The sequence below is a fragment of the Pseudophryne corroboree genome, chromosome 5, assembly GCF_028390025.1.
Source record: "Pseudophryne corroboree isolate aPseCor3 chromosome 5, aPseCor3.hap2, whole genome shotgun sequence".
NCBI classification, from domain to species: domain Eukaryota; kingdom Metazoa; phylum Chordata; class Amphibia; order Anura; family Myobatrachidae; genus Pseudophryne; species Pseudophryne corroboree.
In genome coordinates, this window is record NC_086448.1 from 722,256,667 (window position 1) to 722,278,871 (window position 22,205).

Consider the following 22,205-nt stretch of genomic DNA (forward strand, 5'->3'; position numbering starts at 1 on the left):
GTGTAATTAATGTTTAAAGAGGTTGCCCAACTAAGACAATTTGGCCTTTTTAAAAAAAATTCCCAGGCAGTATACACCTCCCATCCGATTTTGAGTGACGTGTATATTTACTAAAGATTGATTTTGTGTTTTACACCAATTTTTGGTTGATTTTCCATGTTGGAAATTTACTAAAAGTAAAAATAGGTTTTCTGCCATGCACTATGTAATGAGAGATTTACTAACAGTCGGTTTGTAAATCGACCAAAAATCACCATTTCAATTAGAACAATCAGAAACAGTTCTATTTGATTGTAAACCATGCAGAATTGTCTGAAACGTCAATATGATGGTAAAAACATGGAAGAGAAGCATGTGGGGCATCAGGCATTTAAAGGCACAGCAATGATTTAAAAAAAAACAGCAATATGCAAATTAGCACAGGAGTGAAAGTGTTTGTGGGTGCTACAATGCATGTGACATGTTTTGGCCAATAGGGATGCTTTTGTATAATTTGGTTGTTTTTTGTTTGATTTTTGCTTCAAATAATGGTGTCTAGAACACATTTAGAACTTTAAATTGAAACCAATGGACCATCAAATTCACAATAGAACAAAAAATTGACTGCTGGTAAATGATCTATTTGGAATAGAAACACTATTATTGTGTCAATGTTGATCAATTTCAGATTGATTTTCTTTTTCTTTTTGTGTCTTTCTTTTAAAATCGATATTTAGTAGATTTATCCCTCCATCTCCATTTCCCAGTACTGCCCACGGGCCTCTGCTCTCGTCCTTGATTAATGAAAACATTGGTTTCTATGGGATCGTATAGTTTATAAACTGCCATCCTGCCTGCAACTGCTTTGTGGAAATGTTTCATAGATGTGCTATAGGGGGTCATTCCAAGTAGAGATGTGTGGCTGGCAGTTTTCGCGTTTTGTGTTTTGGTTTTGGTTCTAATTACACTTTAGTGTTTTGGTTTTGGCTTGGTTTTGCCAAAACCACCCTTTCGTGTTTTGGTTTTGGATCTGAATGATTATTGAAAAAAACCTAAAAATGGCTAAAATCACAGAATTTGGGGGTAATTTTGGTCCTACAGTATTATTAACCTCAGTAACATTAATTTCCACTCATTTCCAGTCTATTCTGAACACCTCACACCTCACAATATTGTTTTTAGGCCAAAAGGTTACACCGAGGTGGCTGTATGACTAATCTAAACGACACAAGTGTGCGGCACAAACACCTGGCCCATCTAGGAGTGGCACTGCAGTGTCAGAAAGGAGTGTAGATTTTAAAAAAAGGCCCCAAACAGCACATGATGCAAAGAAGAAAAAGAGGTGCACCGAGGCTGCTGTGTGGCTAAGCCAAGCAACACAAGTGTGCGGCACAAACACCTGGCCCATCTAGGAGTGGCACTGCAGTGTCAGAAATGAGGGCAGATTTTAAAAAAAGGCCCCAAACAGCACATGATGCAAAGAAGAAAAAGAGGTGCACCGAGGCTGCTGTGTGACTAAGCCAAGCGACACAAGTGTGTGGCACAAACACCTGGCCCATCTAGGAGTGGCACTGCAGTGTCAGACAGGAGGGCACTTTTAAAAAACTAGGCCCCAAACAGCACCTCATGCAAAGATGTAGAAGAGGTACAATGAGGTAGCTGTATGACTAAGCCAAGCGACACAAACAATTGGCCCATCTAGGAGTGGCACTGCAGTGGCAGACAGGAGGGCAGATATCCAAAAAAAGGCCCCAAACAGCACCTCATGCAAAGATGTAGAAGAGGTGCAATGAGGTAGCTGTATGACTAAGCTAAGCGACACAACCACCTGGCCCATCTACTACTGTCAAGCAGTGGCTGAATGTTGAGAGTGGGACGCAATTGTTTGGTCCACTGACAGCATCTCCAGCATGCCCCTGTCATTTTAAAAAAAATCTGCAATTGGTGGACTTATACTGCAGTACCCCAGGACTAATACAGCATTACCCCTGGACTCATATGGCAGTGTCAAACAGGATGACACTTTTCAAAAACTGGGCCCCAAACAGCACCTCATGCAAAGATGTCGAAGTGGTTCAATGAGGTAGCTGTATGACTAAGCCAAGCGACACAAACAATTCCAACTGGAATTATACGTCCAAATCACTGGAATTATAAGTCCAAATCACTGGAATTAAATGGCAAAATCACTGGAATTATACATCCAAATCACTGGAATTATATGTCCAAATCACTGGAATTATAAGTCCAAATAACTGGAATTAAATGGCAAAATCACTAGACTTATACGTCCAAATCACTTGAATTAAATGACAAAATCACTGGAATTATACGTCCAAATTTCTTTTTTTGGGTCTTTTTACTGAACTTTGGCTTTTTGGATTTTACATGCCCTCTACTATAACATTGGGCATCGGCCTTGGCAGACAACGATGGCATTTTATCGTCTATGTCATGGCTAGTGGCAGCAGCTTCAGCACTAGGAGGAAGTGGTTCTTGATCTTTCCTTATTTTATCCTCCAAGTTTTTGTTCTCTATTATTTTTCTGGAGTTATATAACACAATATGCGGCACAGGAATGACTGATGGCTGATGCACAGGACACTACCACTGGTCTGATGCAGGATAACACAGCAACACTGTAAGGGACTTCTTGTTGTTGTTGTTATTATTATTATTATTATACGGCAGCAGTGGACATATGGCTGCAGAGTATACCACTGTGACTGAATGGTACTGGAATGACTGATGGCTGATGCACAGGACACTACCATTGGTCTGATGCAGGACAACACAGCAACACTGTAAGGGACTTGTTGTTGTTGTTATTATTATTATTATTATTATTATTATTATTATAATACTGTAGCAGTGGACATATAGCAGCAGCGCATACCACTGTGACTGCCTTGTCACTGGAATGACTGATGGCTGATGCACAGGACACTACCACTGGACTGATGCAGCACAATACACCACCACTGAACTGATGCAGCACAACACAGCAGCAATGGACATATGGCAGCAAGAGGACACAACCTCTGTGACTGCCTGGTCACTGGAATGACTGATGGCTAATGCACAGGACACTACCATTGGACTGATGCAGCACAATACACCACCACTGAACTGATGCAGCCAAACACAGCAGCAATGGACATATGGCAGCAAGAGGACACAAACACTGTGACTGCCTGGTCACTGGAATGGCTGATGCACAGGACACTACTACTGGACTGATGCAGCACAATAGACCACCACTGAACTGATGCAGCACAACACAGCAGCAATGGACATATGGCAGCAGGAGGACACAACCTCTGTGACTGCCTGGTCACTGGAATGGCTGATGCACAGGACACTACCACTGGACTGATGCAGCACAATACACCACCACTGAACTGATGCAGCACAACACAGCAGCAATGGACATATGGCAGCAAGAGGACACAAACACTGTGACTGCCTGGTCACTGGAATGGCTGATGCACAGGACACTACCACTGGACTGATGCAGCACAATACACCACCACTGAACTGATGCAGCACAACACAGCAGCAATGGACATATGGCAGCAAGAGGACACAAACACTGTGACTGCCTGGTCACTGGAATGACTGATGCACAGGACACTACCACTGGTCTGATGCAGCACAACACAGCAACACTGTAAGGGACTTGTTATTATTATTATTATTATTATTATTATTATTATACGGCAGCAGTGGACATATGGCTGCAGAGTATACCACTGTGACTGAATGGTCACTGGAATGACTGATGGCTGATGCACAGGACACTACCATTGGTCTGATGCAGGACAACACAGCAACACTGTAAGGGACTTGTTGTTGTTGTTATTATTATTATTATTATTATTATAATACTGTAGCAGTGGACATATAGCAGCAGCGCATACCACTGTGACTGCCTTGTCACTGGAATGACTGATGGCTGATGCACAGGACACTACCACTGGACTGATGCAGCACAATACACCACCACTGAACTGATGCAGCACAACACAGCAGCAATGGACATATGGCAGCAAGAGGACACAACCTCTGTGACTGCCTGGTCACTGGAATGACTGATGGCTAATGCACAGGACACTACCATTGGACTGATGCAGCACAATACACCACCACTGAACTGATGCAGCCAAACACAGCAGCAATGGACATATGGCAGCAAGAGGACACAAACACTGTGACTGCCTGGTCACTGGAATGGCTGATGCACAGGACACTACTACTGGACTGATGCAGCACAATAGACCACCACTGAACTGATGCAGCACAACACAGCAGCAATGGACATATGGCAGCAGGAGGACACAACCTCTGTGACTGCCTGGTCACTGGAATGGCTGATGCACAGGACACTACCACTGGACTGATGCAGCACAATACACCACCACTGAACTGATGCAGCACAACACAGCAGCAATGGACATATGGCAGCAAGAGGACACAAACACTGTGACTGCCTGGTCACTGGAATGGCTGATGCACAGGACACTACCACTGGACTGATGCAGCACAATACATTACCACTAAACTGATGCAGCACAACACAGTAGCAATGGACATATGGCAGCAAGAGGACACAACCTCTCTGACTGCCTGGTCACTGGAATGACTGATGGCTGATGCACTGGACACTACCACTGGACTGATGCAGCACAATACACCACCACTGAACTGATGCAGCACAACACAGTAGCAATGGACATATGTCAGCAAGAGGACACAACCACTGTGACTGGACAAATACAGCACAAGACACGGACACTGAGGACGGAGACACCTCCTCTCTATACACTCTCCAATGCCAGAGTGAAAATGGTGGGGATGCGCAGCTCCTTATATGGAATCCAAACCCTGCGAAAATCCGACGGCGGGATGATGACGTTTTGCCTAGTTCTGGTTTCTGAGTCAGGCAGGAAAACCCGAGCCTGACTCGGACCCAGACTCGAATGGTGAAGTCCGGTAGGGTTCGGTTCTCTGAGAACTGAACTCGCTCATCTCTAATTCTGAGTTGATCGCGCGTAGTAAATTTTTGCTGCTCGTGCGATCAGCTAGAGACCGCCTATGGGGGAGTGTATTTTAGCATAGCAGGGCTGCGATCGCTTGTGCAGCCCTGCTATGCTAAAAAAGTTTGTGCAGAGCATGACTAGCCCTGCAGTTACTTACCCTGTGCAATGGATCCAGCGATGAAGGTCCCGGAATTGACGTCAGACAACCGCCCTCGAAATGCCTGGACACGCCTGCGTTCGGATCTCCACGCCCGGATAACGGTGAGTATTCCCCCCCGGAAAGCCTCCCAGCTGTCAATCTTCCTGCGATCGTGCTAGCGATCACTTCTTTCTTCCGGTTGTTTGTGCTCAGTTGCTTAGTTTAGCCAGCCAGCCAGCCAGCCTAGACAATATTGGTGAACAATATTGTGAACTGTGAGGTGGTCAAAGTCAACTGGAAATGACTGGAAATTAATGTTATTGAGGTAAATAACCACTGTAGGAACAGAAACAAGCCCAAATTATGTAATTTTAGCTGTTTTTTGCAATATTTGTAAAAATACAGATCCAAAACCAAAACACTTGAGCATGGTTTTGCAAAATCAAAACACGAAGATGAATCCAGATCCAAACCAAAACATGGGGGTCAGCGTACATATTTATTCACTAGTATAAGTAGTATGGGTGGGATTAGTTAGTTTACTAGTGTAAGTAGTATAGGTGGGATTAATTAGTGTACGGGTTTGAGTAGTATATGTGGGATTAGTGTAATAGTGTGAGCAGTATAGGTGGGATTAGTTAGTGTACTAGTGTGAGTAGTATAGGTGGGATTAGTGTACTAGTGTGAGTAGTATAGGTGGGATTAGTTAGTGTAATAGTGTGAGTAGTATAGGTGGGATTAGTTAGTGTAATAGTGTGAGTATTATAGGTGTGAATAGTTAGTGTAATAGTGTGAGTAGTATAGGTGGGATTAGTTAGTGTACGGGTTTGAGTAGTATAAGTGTGAATAGTTAGTGTAATAGCGTGAGTAGTATAGGTGGGATTAGTTAGTGTATGGGTTTGAGTAGTATAAGTGTGAATAGTTAGTGTAATAGCGTGAGTAGTATAGGTGGGATTAGTTAGTGTACGGGTTTGAGTAGTATAGGTGGGATTAGTGTAATAGTGTGAGCAGTATAGGTGGGATTAGTTAGTGTAATAGTGTGAGTAGTATAGGTGGGATTAGTTAGTGTAATAGTGTGAGTAGTATAGGTGGGATTAGTTAGTGTAATAGTGTGAGTATTATAGGTGTGAATAGTTAGTGTAATAGTGTGAGTAGTATAGGTGGGATTAATTAGTGTACGGGTTTGAGTAGTATAGGTGGGATTAGTGTAATAGTGTGAGCAGTATAGGTGTGAGCAGTATAGGTGGGATTAGTTAGTGTAATAGTGTGAGTAGTATAGGTGGGATTAGTTAGTGTAATAGTGTGAGTAGTATAGGTGGGATTAGTTAGTGTAATAGTGTGAGTAGAATAGGTGGTACTATTTAGCGTAATAGTGAGAGTAGTATAGGTCGGATTAGTTAATGTAATAGTGTGAGTAGTATAGGTTGGATTAGTTAGTGTAATAGTGTGAGTAGTATAGGTGGGATTAGTTAGTGTAATAGCGTGAGTAGTATAGGTGGGATTAGTTAGTGTAATAGTGTGAGTATTATAGGTGTGAATAGTTAGTGTACTAGTGTGAGTAGTATAGGTGGGATTAGTTAGTGTACTAGTGTGAGTAGTATAGGTGGGATTAGTTAGTGTAATAGTGTGAGTAGTATAGGTAGGATTAGTTAGTGTAATAGTGTGAGTAGTATAGGTGGGGTTAGTTAGTGTAATAGTGTGAGTAGTATAGGTGGGGTTAGTTAGTGTAATAGTGTGAGTAGTATAGGTGGGATTAGTTAGTATACTAGTGTGAGTAGTATAGGTGGGGTTAGTGTACTAGTGTGAGTAGTATAGGTGGGATTAGTTAGTATACTAGTGTGAGTAGTATAGGTGGGATTAGTGTACTAGTGTGAGTAGTATAGGTGGGATTAGTTAGTGTAATAGTGTGAGTAGTATAGGTGGGATTAGTTAGTGTAATAGTGTGAGTAGTATAGGTAGGATTAGTTAGTGTAATAGTGTGAGTAGTATAGGTAGGATTAGTTAGTGTAATAGTGTGAGTAGTATAGGTGGGATTAGTTAGTGTAATAGTGTGAGTAGTATAGGTGGGATTAGTTAGTGTAATAGTGTGAGTATTATAGATGTGAATAGTTAGTGTAATAGCGTGAGTAGTATAGGTGGGATTAATTAGTGTACGGGTTTGAGTAGTATAGGTGGGATTAGTGTAATAGTGTGAGCAGTATAGGTGTGAGTAGTATAGGTGGGATTAGTTAGTGTAATAGTGTGAGTAGTATAGGTGGGATTAGTTAGTGTAATAGTGTGAGTAGTATAGGTGGGATTAGTTAGTGTAATAGTGTGAGTAGTATAGGTGGGACTATTTAGCGTAATAGTGAGAGTAGTATAGGTCGGATTAGTTAGCGTAATAGTGTGAGTAGTATAGGTGGGATTAGTTAGTGTAATAGTGTGAGTAGTATAGGTGGGATTAGTTAGTGTAATAGTGTGAGTATTATAGGTGTGAATAGTTAGTATACTAGTGTGAGTAGTATAGGTGGGATTAGTTAGTGTACTAGTGTGAGTAGTATAGGTAGGATTAGTTAGTGTAATAGTGTGAGTAGTATAGGTGGGGTTAGTTAGTGTAATAGTGTGAGTAGTATAGGTGGGGTTAGTTAGTTTAATAGTGTGAGTAGTATAGGTGGGATTAGTTAGTATACTAGTGTGAGTAGTATAGGTGGGGTTAGTGTACTAGTGTGAGTAGTATAGGTGGGATTAGTTAGTATACTAGTGTGAGTAGTATAGGTGGGATTAGTTAGTGTACTAGTGTGAGTAGTATAGGTGGGATTAGTGTACTAGTGTGAGTAGTATAGGTGGGTTTAATTAGTGTAATAGTGTGAGTAGTATAGGTGGGATTAGTTAGTGTAATAGTGTGAGTAGTATAGGTGGGATTAGTTAGTGTAATAGTGTGAGTAGTATAAGTGGGATTAGTTAGTGTACTAGTATGAGTAGTATAGGTGGGTTTAATTAGTGTAATAGTGTGAGTAGTATAGGTGGGATTAGTTAGTGTAATAGTGTGAGTAGTATAGGTGGGATTAGTTAGTGTACTAGTGTGAGTAGAATAGGTGGGATTAGTTAGTGTACTAGTGTGAGTAGTATAGGTGGGGTTAGTTAGTGTAATAGTGTGAGTAGTATAGGTGGGATTAGTTAGTGTACTAGTGTGAGTAGTATAGGTGGGATTAGTTAGTGTACTAGTGTGAGTAGTATAGGTGGGATTAGTTAGTTTACCAGTGAGTAGAGATGTGCGTTGGATAATTTTTGCTGGATTTGGCTCTGATTCATTGTTTAGCTTTGGATTTGCCAAATTGCGTTGACTGGTTTTGGATTTGCATTTTTTTTTTTAAATTGACAAAAAAAAGATAAAATCACATAATCTGGGCTTTTTTTGTTCTTAGAGTATTATTAACCTCAATAACATTAATTTCCAGTCATTTACAGTCTATTTTGACTATATCACAGCTTACAATATTGTCTTAGCTAGAAGCGCTGAAATGTATTAATTAGCCACGGCCGGAGACGTCCGAATCCGGAAGTAAAGCCGTGGAACGCATCCGGAAGTATCATGCGTTCCACAGACAGACTGCTCATAACAACAACACCACGGCTCTGTCAATCACCGGCTATAGATAGCCGCGGCCGGAAGTATTATAGTATCCCAGCAACAGGGTGGAACGCAACCGGAAGTACCATGCGTTCCATATTGAAAACAAATATATACAGTCCCACAAATCTATCGGCAGCGGCCCGGACCTCCCGGGTGTATCCACAACAGCAACATAATACATCAATCATTAATCAATACTAGGTTATGAGACAGGGAACCCCAGGGACTGACTTGGCACATAACACAGCTTTACTTCCGGATTCGGCCGTTTCCGGCTGTGGCTAATTAATACATTTCAGCGCTTCTAGCTAAGATTTTATAATATGTTGGATATGTATGGGTATAGCGCAGTTGCGCTGACATTATTGCTGATACTGTGCTGTTTTATAGTGTTTTATAAATACTTACTAGATATGTTGCTGCTTTTGATATCCCATGATGCATTGGTTGTTGAGACAGGGAATTCTGGGTGATTGATTTTGGTATATATATGTGTGTTGGTGGTGATGGTTCTTCAGTCTGCTCTCCTGCAGCTTTGGAGATAGGATGCATTGCTGCTGGTCCTGATGATGGTTCTTTTGGGATCTAAATGTCACGTCGACAATATATGCACACTTGTCCTTTTCTATGGTCTGTGAGTAAATAAAGAGACTTTTTTCTTCAATTAAATGTCATTTTTTGGATATTGAGTGCCCATTTATATTCTTTTTATTGATTGATAGTTTTGGATCCTGATGGAGCACCACGCAGTTGCTTGCTAATTATATGGGTGCGGATATCTTCAATTGATTTTATCTATCTATCTAACTATCTATCTATCTATCTATCTATCTATCTATCTATCTATCTATCTATCTATCTATCTATATGTGTTCCAAAGAATGTCAGCACACACATAAAGGAATCAACTTCCTGGGCTGGCACTCAATCCTCATGAGCTGAAGAAAGCAATCATCACTCACGAATATTTAATCCGAGTTAGGGAGTGCACTCACCAGTCCATTCTTAAAATCATCTAAATTTTATTGCAGTATAGAATAGATACAGGAATCACACCGACGTTTTGGTCTCCCCTGGGACTTTTGACAAAGGTCCCAGGGGTGACCGAAACATCGGTGTGATTCCTGTATCTATGCTGCAATAAAATGTTGATAATCCTAAGAATGGACTGGTGAGTGCACTCCCCAACTTGGATTTTATATATATATATATATGTGTGTTAGTCTGTGTTCAATGTGCGGCACTCAAGTCTTAAGGAGTTCAACGTAACCACGGCATACAAATCGACATTTCAATTTTATAAAAAAATTGTCATCAGGATGCCTTTTTGATAAAATTGAAACGTTGATTTGTATGCCGTGGTTACGCTGAACTCCTTAAGACCCGAGTGCCGCACATTGAACACAGACTACATACCGCTTGGGAAGTGAGGGCACCGGGGACAGCTATCTTGTCTCATATACTGGAGTGCCGAACCTAACACATATTATATATATATATATATATATATATATACACACACATACATACATACATACATACATACATACATTCAGTACAAACAATAGAAATATATATTTTTTTATTTTTCTATTTTTAACTTGCAGCTCGGTTCAAACTGCGTGTATCACAGGACTTGTAGATGCACGTGAACAAAGCGCACTAAGGTAAAGCGCACCAAACTGTACAATTTACAGCAGAGTATAGCGCAGTATACAGCAGCATGCTCTTATACACAGTAACTATACTGCACAGCCACTTAGTCTGGAGTCTCTGGACACAGCACAGCCAAATCAGCAGAGTACAGTGCAACATACAGCAGTGTGCCTCTATATACACAGTCACTATGCACAGCCACTTAGTCTGGAGTCTCTGGACAAATCACAGCCATAACAGCAGAGTATAGTGCAGCAAACAGCAGCGTGCCATTATGTACATAGTCACTGGCACTTAGTCTGGAGTCTCTGGACACAGCTCAGCCAAAACAGCAGAGTATATTGCAGCACACAGAAGTGTGCATCAGTGAAATGGCGCTGAGTCCTGGCTGTTGCACCTTATATGGAATCCTAGTCCTGCAAGAATCCGACACCGGAAAGATGATGTTAGGTCTTGACATGGGATCCGATTCTGGCAGGAACAATTGAGCTGCAGCTCGGGTGGACTCGGATCCCCACTGTTCCTTGGAATCCCGGATAGAGAGAGCAGTATAAGTGGGATTTGGTAGACATGAGTAAAAAGGTGGTATATAGGAATAAAAAAAGGATTGAAAGAAGTCTAACCAGACATGTTTGGTAATTGCAACCAAGGAAGAAGTCTTGTATATCTTTGTTCCTTGGAATCCAGGATAGAGAGAGCAGTATAAGTGGGATTTGGTAGACATGAGTAAAAAGGTGGTATATAGGAATAAAAAAAGGATTGAAAGAAGTCTAACCAGACATGTTTGGTAATTGCAACCAAGGAAGAAGTCTTGTATATCTTTGTTCCTTGGAATCCAGGATAGAGAGAGCAGTATAAGTGGGATTTGGTAGACATGAGTAAAAAGGTGGTATATAGGGGGGCGTGGCCACGGCAGCACAGGAGTAGGAAGCAGATCCCGGGAGCTCCCTGGATTAAACATCCTCCTGTAATATCCTGGCCCCTTTGGTGTGCCTGAATACCCTGCTTTTCTTCCCTACGCTGCAGGGCACCGGCAGGCGATTTCCCCGCTCTCCCCGGGGTCTGTACGGCCGAGGAGACAGACTTCCGGATTTGCGGCCTATACCTCCTCCGGATCCCCGGCCTCAATTTTGGAGATTCCCGGCCCCACTGCTCTGGACTGCTGCTTCCAGTCATAGAGGGAACACTCTCACTTAAAGGCTGACTGATATGTAACTGGTGAGTGACTTCTACGTCCTGGGATCAAATTACACTTTGACTTCAGTTGCTGTCTTATTTTACATACTAAATAACTGCATCGCTCCTGCTCTCACCTATATTCTGGGACGCTACCAGTACTTTCTTTTACATTTGCCTACTACTTTGGAGACCAGCTGCAGATGTGTTTCTGCTTATTACAACCCTAAAATTCACTCATTGCTGAAGTCTCCTTCTACGCTTTTGACCTGAGATTATACCGGAGTGTCTGTTACTACCTATTGTCCGTCATGGTTCGGGACGGCCAGCGCACGGCTGCGGCGAAGCTGGAGAAATTTGCCAGACAACCTAACCCACTAAACCAACGGGCCTCGCAGGCCGCTTCGCAGGGGGCCTCTCCGTCCCACTCCTACTCCCCATCTGCAACAGCTGCTGAATCCCCTAACACACCCGCAGCTCCATCTCTTCAACAAGTGCTGGAGGCAATAGCTGGATCGGAACAGCGTCTTTCAGATAAGATGGAGAAAGTGCAGTGTGATCTCTCGCTGCTTCGGCAGGACGTCCAGCGCATACGAGAGAGAGTGGGAGAGGCAGAAACCCGTGTCTCGAATCTGGAGGATATGTGCGGTCCTATGAAACAATCTATTTCCACGGTAACCCAGCAAGTAACATCCCTTCAATCCAAATTACTAGACATGGAGGGTCGGCTGCGTAGAAATAATGTGCGATTTGTGGGCCTGCCGGAGAAGGAGGAGGGCTCCCAGCCTGAGGTCTTCCTGGAGTCATGGCTTAAGGAACTGTACGGCGCTGAATCCTTCACGGCACAGTTTACGGTGGAGCGTGCACACCGGATACCATCTCGTCCTCTACCTCCTGGCGCCCCTCCGCGCACCTTCATCGCCAAATTTCTGCATTATAAGGACCGTGACTCGGTCCTCCGGTTGGGACGCACAAAAGGCCCCCTTACCAGAAACGGGGTTACCGTGTCTGCTTTTCCTGATTTTGCCGCGGAAGTCCAGAAGGATCGAGCCCAGTTTATGCCTATCAAGAGGCGCCTCAGAGACCTGAACGTCTCCTACTCTATGCTATTCCCCTCCCGACTCCGGGTGGTAGCGGACGGGGAAACCAAATTCTTCAATTCCCCTAGAGAGGCGGCCCAATGGCTGGACAGATATGCTCCGGGAGCACGCCAGATGGCCCCGGATTGAGGCCCTGCACTGTCTAATGATCGGTTGGGACCACCAGAGGCATCTACCCATTGTCCAGGGAGCCCCCCCTTGGCGTTGGTGGCTCAGGACTTTTCTTTTCTTTCTCTTGATCGCTTGACTTTGGTTAAGGGTTTTGTGTAGTATTTAGCCCTTGAGAGATAGAAACGATAGTTTGGGATTTAAGTATGCCGAAGTTAGGGGTGGTATACGGGGAGGGGGGGAGAGTTCAGCGAACAGCTTGTTGCTGTGCCTTACACAAGTTTTTTTCTTTCTATAGTTTGTTATTTTTCTCATGCTTAAATTTGTTTTGGAGTACATTAATTTTGATGTGGGAAGTATGTCTGATGCATTGGATACTGTCGATTAAGAATCAGGGATTGAGTAGTATAGCACTGTTATTGCCCTCACTAACAATTTCCAGGAATATTTGCTGGACTGTATCTTTAGGTTACTACATAGAATATTACCAGATCTATGGCTAATTTGAAATTTCTGACATGGAATGTTCGAGGTTTAAATAATAAGATAAAGCGTTCCTTAGTATTAACTACACTTCGGAAATATGGCCCGGATGTTGCATGTCTCTGCGCGACTCACTTGGAGGGGAATAGGTTACTGTCACTTAGAAGACCCTGGGTGGGCTGGGCCTATCACGCTTCTCACTCCTCTTCCTCCAGGGGTGTGTCAATCCTGATAAAGAAATCGGTCCAATTTGAGCTGGTATCGGTCAAGACTGACAAATACGGTCGATTTGTGTTCCTTGAATGTAGACTAAGTTCCCAACCCTACTACATACTGGCGGTTTATATCCCCCCCCCATTCTCGTACGATGTACTACAGCAAGCCGCTTCATTCATAGCCTCCTCTCCGGACACCCCGGAAATCTGCTTGGGTGACTTTAACAATGTCATGAATTTAGCTTTAGACAGATGGCGCTCTCCGCAGGCTGCTGGGGTCCGCTCTAGTCCTACTAAATTTGCTGATTTTCTGAATAATTTGCAGTGGGTGGATGTGTGGAGAGCTCGGCACCCTACGACTAGACAGTTTTCATGCTTCTCTGGCACGCATGGTTCGTTCTCCAGGATCGATCTGACCCTACTCTCCCCCGTTCTTCTTCCTAGGGTGGTTGACGTCCAATACGAGGCCCGGGGTATATCTGATCACTCCCCTATGGTGTTGACTCTCGCTATGGTGAGCCAGAGTGGTCAATCTTATTGGAAACTGCATCCTTCCTGGCTGCTGCAAATAGGTGACTGCTCTGACCAGGTGACTCAGTGGGAGGGATACTTTACTGACAATGTAGGCTCGGCCCCCGGAACAGTGGTTTGGGATTCATTTAAGGCATTCCTAAGGGGAACGTATATTAGACGTATTTCTGCCCTCAAAATGTCCTGCAGGGAGAGAGAGCGAGCCCTTGAGAGTGACGCCAGGGATTTGGAATCTAGATACTTGGTGGATGGCACCCCTGCGCTGAAGGTGCGCTGGCTGGCGGCCCAGTCGGCATGGGTGGCTCATCTGTCTGATAAAAACTCGCGCTCGCTTCTATTTCAGGCTACTAATATTTACATGCAGGGCGATAGGCCAGGTGGCCTGTTGGCTCGATTGGTGCACAGTGACCGCCCAGGTTCTACAATTGCTCAGATGACCGGTAGCGATGGCGCCCTTGTGAACACCACGCCGGAAATTGCGCAGCTATTCCGCTCCTACTATGCTGAGGTCTACAGTTCACAACTGGTAGACTCGACATCAGACCTCTCCGCTTATTTAAGTAATATTCCCCTACCCACACTCCCCCCGGAGGCCTCTGAGATGCTGGAGGCACCCTTAACTCTGGAAGAGGTAACGGCGGCTATTGGCTTGTCTCCCAGCGGCAAGGCACCGGGCTATGACGGCATCCCCTCAGAGGTATACAAGACCCACATTGATTTCTTCGGTCCTAGGCTTCACGCCCTGTATTCTGATATTTTTGTTAATGATCAACTTCCCCCCTCTATGGCGGAGGCGATTATTATAGTGATCCCGAAGCCCGGAAAAGACCCTAGATCCCCAGAATCCTATAGACCGATATCATTGATTCCCACTGACGCTAAGATCCTGGCAAAGATTTTAGCAGTTCGACTCAACACCGTAATTACTTCCATTATCCACTCCGACCAGACCGGCTTTATGCCAGGGATGTCCACTTCTATTAACCTACGTAGATTATATACCATTTTACAAATCCCATATGACTTCCCCTCTGACTCGGTAGTGGTCTCACTGGATGCCGCCAAGGCATTTGACAGTATCGAGTGGTCCTATCTATGGGAGGTCATGACAGCTATGGGTTTCGGGCCTAATTTTATAAAATGGATTAAATTGCTTTATCAGCACCCGACTGCCAGGATCTCAGTGAATGGCTATATCTCTCCCTCGTTCCGCCTGTTTCGCGGGACCAGGCAGGGATGTCCTCTGTCCCCAACCTTGTTTGCCCTGGCCATCGAACCCTTGGCCTGTCTAATAAGGTCCCACCCAGGCGTGGTGGGCATTCATACCGGCCCTCGTGAGGATAGGATTGCCCTTTACGCTGACGACATGCTGTTGTTTCTGCAGGATTACACCAGGTCTATGCCTACAGTGTTGCAATTGATTGAGGAGTTCGGTGTATATTCAGGCCTTCATATTAACTGGTCTAAGTCCTCTATTATGCCTGTGATTGGCCCCCCCCCCTGCTGCTCCTAAAATCTCCCTACCGCTATGCTGGACGGCGAAATTTAAATATCTTGGGATTCAGGTAACCAATGACCCCTCTGACTTTACACCTTTGAACCTTGATCCGATCATGCAACAAATTACTCGTAAATCCAAGACTTGGTGTAAGCTTCCATTGACTGTATCTGGCAGGGTCAGCCTCGTAAAAATGATAATACTACCTAAGATTCTATATGTGGTTCTGCAATCCCCTGTATATATTCATCCATCCTTCTTTAGAAAATTGAATAGTGTCCTGTCTTCTTTAATATGGGCTAGCAAACGTCCTAGAATACAACTGAACACTCTCACCAGGCTGCGCAGCGACGGAGGTCTGGCCTTGCCAAACTTTCAGATGTACTACTATGCCGCTCAGCTGTCTCATATTAGTGCATGGTTGCAGGATACTGGCGTCACTTCTCTACACTGGGTATTTGTCCAATGCTACTTCCCCGACTTATCCCCCCTGCAGGTGTTGCTGAGTGGGAGCTTGGCCCGGTTCCTCCCTCCTCTTATATACCAAGCCATGAAGGTGTGGCAGGCACTAAAAATTCTTTTGAAATTTGATGGATTGGACCCGGACACCCCCCTCTGGTATTCTAAATGGCTCCCTGAACTGTATGCGCTCGAGGGGAGGGAAGTTTGGGCCCCTAAATCAGTGATTTCCATAAATCACCTGTATACGGATAATACGCTCAAATCCTTCCAACAACTAAAAGATGAGTTTAATTTGCCTAACTCCTATTTTTTTAGATACCTCCAGCTCAGACATGCCTTGCAGTCCCAATTCGCCAATTCCCCCCCTAAAATTATACCATTTCCCATTAAGACCTTTGTAAGTATGCTGGGTCGAGTTAAGATGATTTCCCATGCTTATGGTTATCTACTCGCCAAACTCCATATAGATCCTTTGACACGTCTCCGTGTCAAATGGGAGCAGGATCTGGGCCCCATAGATGAAGAGAACTGGGCCCTTGCTTTGGAAACTCCGTGCACGGTTACCAAATCCATCAGGTATCAACAGATACAATACTTCCTTTTGCATAGAATATATATGACCCCGGCCAGACTGGCCAAATTCGAGACTGGTCGTGTGGGTGACTGCCCTAAGTGTGGGATGACTGCAGGTACTTTTTGGCACCTCATTTGGGATTGTCCGGTGTTGCGGGCTTTCTGGGCGGGGGTCGGATCGATTCTGGGGAACACAGGGGTGGACGAGGCCATGCTTACTCCGCAATTTTGCATCCTGGGAATGGGTAGCTCTGACTTTGTGTCTGGTCCAGAGGGCTTATATGCTCGCAACATATGTGCAATGGCGAAGGTGAGCATTGCGAGGCTATGGATGGCCCCTAAGGGCCCTACAATCCCCGCTCTTAAGGCACTAATAAACGACACTGTTTTTAAGGAACGATACATTTATATGAAACACAATGCCTCCGCTAAATTTGAAAGAATTTGGTCTCCATGGCTGGAATCCATATACTCCGTCCCAGACCCTACAACTTAATGGTGATAGGGTTACTAACAGGTCCTGGATTTGCCAAGTTATGATCTTCTAGGGCCATAGGCTTCCCTCTCACCCAATGGGTTGTGAATGAGAGAGTGGCTCTGTGCCCATCTGGACAGGGTAGGATTTAGAGTGCTAGTATCCCCCAATGCGTCCTCTTCCCCATAATGTTTTTTGTCTCTTTGTTTTTTTAATTTTTTTTATTTCTGGGGTTCTCTGTGTTTGGTTTCTGATTGTTTTCTTCTCTTTTAAAGGGTTTTACTCGGACGGATTGTCCGTAAGAGTTATATTTGAGGGGGGGGGGGGGAAACAAAACAAAGTATAATGAGATTTCATGAATACTAGAGTGTACGGATAATGCAAAATAATGGTATATATAACTGTACATTCCTATGCGCCTATGAGCAAATGACATAGTTTGAAAATAAGTCGAAAGTGAATGCTGTTCCCCGATGAGGACATGTCATTACGTGTTTAATGTGTTCCTGTTATGCAATGTCTGTATGCAAACTACTCTCCTTCGAAATAAAAATACTTTATTTAAAAAAAAAAAAAGGTGGTATATAGGAATAAAAAAAGGATTGAAAGAAGTCTAACCAGACATGTTTGGTAATTGCAACCAAGGAAGAAGTCTTGTATATCTGAGGTTCTCAACCCTCAAGTATTCCTAACTTGTCATGTTTTGAGAATTTCTGTCTATGGAAGCAAGTGGGATAATTACTGACCCTGTGCATCATTATAGAAATCCACAAAACATGACCTGTTGGTTGTACTGCAGTTGATAAGCACTGTTGTAGGTGAAAGCAAGGGGTGGTTACCAGAGTGGAGATAGGGCCTGATTTCAATCTGCAATACCGTACAACTAACATTCAAATGCCGTAGAAGTTATCTGTATGAAATAGATGCCTCCTGCCAGCATCTGCGATCCAATGACGCAGCATCGGACTATCATCACAACCACTCGCTGCCCACTGCCAGTCTGTGTAAGCCGAAGCTTTATTGTGTAGAACGGTCCAGGATGCCACCCCTACTCCGCCTCCCAAACGCTGAAGCATGTCAGGGCAGACTAGATGGGCCAAGGGGATCCATTCAATTTGCCGGCTGTCGGGATCCCGGCGGGCAGGATGCCGACAGCCGGCAACGCCGACAGCTTGAATACTGGCGCACAGAAGCTATTTCCACTCGTGGGTGTCCACGACATCCATAGAGTGGGAATAGAACCTGTATACTGTATACCGTGTTGGGATACTGACAATCTGCTTCCCACCCAGTGGGATTACGTATATGGGGCCTAATTCTGAGTTGATCGCAGCATCAAATTTGTTAGCAGTTGGGCAAAACCATGGCTCTCATTCCGAGTTGTTCGCTCGCAAGCTGCTTTTAGCAGCATTGCACACGCTAAGCCGCCGCCTACTGGGAGTGAATCTTAGCTTATCAAAATTGCGAACGAAAGGTTCTCAAAATTGCGAATAGAAATTTCTTTGCAGTTTCTGAGTAGCTCGAGACTTACTCTTCCAGTGCGATCAGTTCAGTGCTTGTCGTTCCTGGTTTGACGTCACAAACACACCCAGCGTTCGTCCAGACACTCCTCCGTTTCTCCAGCCACTCCCGCGTTTTTCCCAGAAACGGTAGCGTTTTTTAACACACCCATAAAACGGCCAGTTTCCGCCCAGAAACACCCACTTCCTGTCAATCACACTCCGATTTCCAGAACGAAGAAAAAACCTCGTAATGCCGTGAGTAAAATACCTAACTGCATAGCAAATTTACTTGGCGCAGTCGCAGTGCGAACATTGCGCATGCGCAGTTAGCGGAAAATCGCTGCGATGCGAAGAAAATTACCGAGCGAACAACTCGGAATGACCACCCATGTGCACTGCAGGAGAGGCAGATATAACGTGCAGAGAGAGTTAGATTTGGGTGTGGCGTGTTCAAACTGAAATCTAAATTGCAGTGTAAACATAAAGCAGCCAGTATTTACCCTGCACAGAAACAATATAACCCACCCAAATCTAACTCTCTCTGCACATGTTATATCTGCCTCCCCTGCAGTGCACATGGTTTTGCCCAATTGCTAACAAACTTGCTGCTGCGATCAACTCAGAATTACCCCCATAATCCGAGCCAAGTAGTTCTTACCTGCTGTCAAATTCTATGTTTCTATGTCAGTGGGAAGGGGGGCTGCGAGTTATCACGCAGGACCTATTCTGCACATACGCAGAACGGATCCTGCGCCCGATAGTTTATGTACTAATCTGAATCAGGCCCATAATGTGCAAGTCCGTGACAAACCAAAGAGTAATGTGAGGAAAATCATTTGCTAGTTGCAGAACACTGATATTCTAAGTTTTTTAGGATAAATATTTAATCACTCACTAGGGTAAAAAGGGAAATGTGGAAACTTGGGAAACATTCATGCATTCACTGTTATTTTATTCTTAGCAGAGTACAGCTGCCCTTCCTCCTTATTTGCTTACTTTATAATGATGTAAGCATTGTTCTTAAGCTGCCTCATTACTATCCTTTCCATGGGATTTAGATTATCTTTATGGGATTTTGGTTTTTACATCTGTAGAGAATTCAGATCCTTTCAAGTACCGTAATAATGCGGATGATAGAAGACTTCCCAGACTCTTGGAATATGTCAGGTTAATGTAGATGGAGGTTTTAGGGAACTGTAGAAGTTAGGTATTAGTGGTCTGGCTTCATTAGTAGTGGAACAATCAGGCGGTATTGTCAGAAGCAGCCTGACTAGAGATGTTGGGTAGATTGGACATTAGAGGACAATAGGTCCATCAGCTGACAGATATGACAGACCAGTAGATCCCTGAAACAACCTCTTGGTATGATGACAATCCTCTGTAATGTTGTGTCACTTTCCATTAGTTTCTACAAATTTTACTTGCTTTATATTTATGAGACTAAGGGGTCTATTTACTAAGCACTGGATGGAGGTAAAGTGGACGGAGATAAAGTACCAGCCGATCAGCTCATAACTGTCATTTTTTAAACCCAGAAAGTGACAAGGCAGTTAGGAGCTCCTTCCAAGTCTTGGTAAATAGACCCCTTTGGGCCTAATTCAGACCTGATCGCAACAGCAAACTTTTTCTCTAATGGGCAAAACCATGGGGGTCATTCCGACCCGTTCGCAAGCAGCGGTTCTTCACTGCAGTGCAAACGGGTCGGAACTGCGCATGCGTGGCACCCGCAATGCGCACGTGCGTCGTTGCCCGGCGACAGCCGTCGCCAGGCAATGAACAGAAGAGAGAAGGAAGTGATCGCTAGCGCAATCGCAAGAAGATTGACAGCGGGGAGGCGTTCCAGGGCAGATACTCACCGCTTTCCGAGTGTGGAGATCTGAAAGCAGGTGTGTCCAGGCGTTTGGAGGGCGGATGTCTGATGTCAGTCCGGGACCTTCGTCGCTGGATCCATCACACACGGTAAGTAAGTCTGACCCTGGTCTTGTTTTGCAGGAAACTTTTTTAGCATAGCAGGGCTGCACAAGCGATCGCAGCCCTGCTATGCTAAAATATACTCCCCCATACGTGGCGTCAAGTTGATCGCACGAGCAGCAAAAAGTTGCTACGTGCGATCAACTCGGAATGAGGGCCCATGTGCACTAGAGATGAGCGCCGGAAATTTTTCGGGTTTTGTGTTTTGGTTTTGGGTTCGGTTCCGCGGCCGTGTTTTGGGTTCGACCGCGTTTTGGCAAAACCTCACCGAATTTTTTTTGTCGGATTCGGGTGTGTTTTGGATTCGGGTGTTTTTTTCAAAAAACCCTAAAAAACAGCTTAAATCATAGAATTTGGGGGTAATTTTGATCCCAAAGTATTATTAACCTCAAAAAACATAATTTACACTCATTTTCAGCCTATTCTGAACACATCACACCTCACAATATTATTTTTAGTCCTAAAATTTGCACCGAGGTCGCTGTGTGAGTAAGATAAGCGACCCTAGTGGCCGACACAAACACCGGGCCCATCTAGGAGTGGCACTGCAGTGTCACGCAGGATGTCCCTTCCAAAAAACCCTCCCCAAACAGCACATGACGCAAAGAAAAAAAGAGGCGCAATGAGGTAGCTGACTGTGTGAGTAAGATTAGCGACCCTAGTGGCCGACACAAACACCGGGCACATCTAGGAGTGGCACTGCAGTGTCACGCAGGATGTCCCTTCCAAAAAACCCTCCCCAAACAGCACATGACGCAAAGAAAAAAAGAGGCGCAATGAGGTAGCTGTGTGAGTAAGATTAGCGACCCTAGTGGCCGACACAAACACCGGGCCCATCTAGGAGTGGCACTGCAGTGTCACGCAGGATGTCCCTTCCAAAAAACCCTCCCCAATCAGCACATGATGCAAAGAAAAAGAAAAGAAAAAAGAGGTGCAAGATGGAATTATCCTTGGGCCCTCCCACCCACCCTTATGTTGTATAAACAAAACAGGACATGCACACTTTAACCAACCCATCATTTCAGTGACAGGGTCTGCCACACGACTGTGACTGATATGACGGGTTGGTTTGGACCCCCCCCAAAAAAGAAGCAATTAATCTCTCCTTGCACAAACTGGCTCTACAGAGGCAAGATGTCCACCTCATCTTCACCCTCCGATATATCACCGTGTACATCCCCCTCCTCACAGATTATCAATTCGTCCCCACTGGAATCCACCATCTCAGCTCCCTGTGTACTTTGTGGAGGCAATTGCTGCTGGTCAATGTCTCCGCGGAGGAATTGATTATAATTCATTTTAATGAACATCATCTTCTCCACATTTTCTGGATGTAACCTCGTACGCCGATTGCTGACAAGGTGAGCGGCGGCACTAAACACTCTTTCGGAGTACACACTTGTGGGAGGGCAACTTAGGTAGAATAAAGCCAGTTTGTGCAAGGGCCTCCAAATTGCCTCTTTTTCCTGCCAGTATAAGTACGGACTGTGTGACGTGCCTACTTGGATGCGGTCACTCATATAATCCTCCACCATTCTATCAATGTTGAGAGAATCATATGCAGTGACAGTAGACGACATGTCCGTAATCGTTGTCAGGTCCTTCAGTCCGGACCAGATGTCAGCATCAGCAGTCGCTCCAGACTGCCCTGCATCACCGCCAGCGGGTGGGCTCGGAATTCTGAG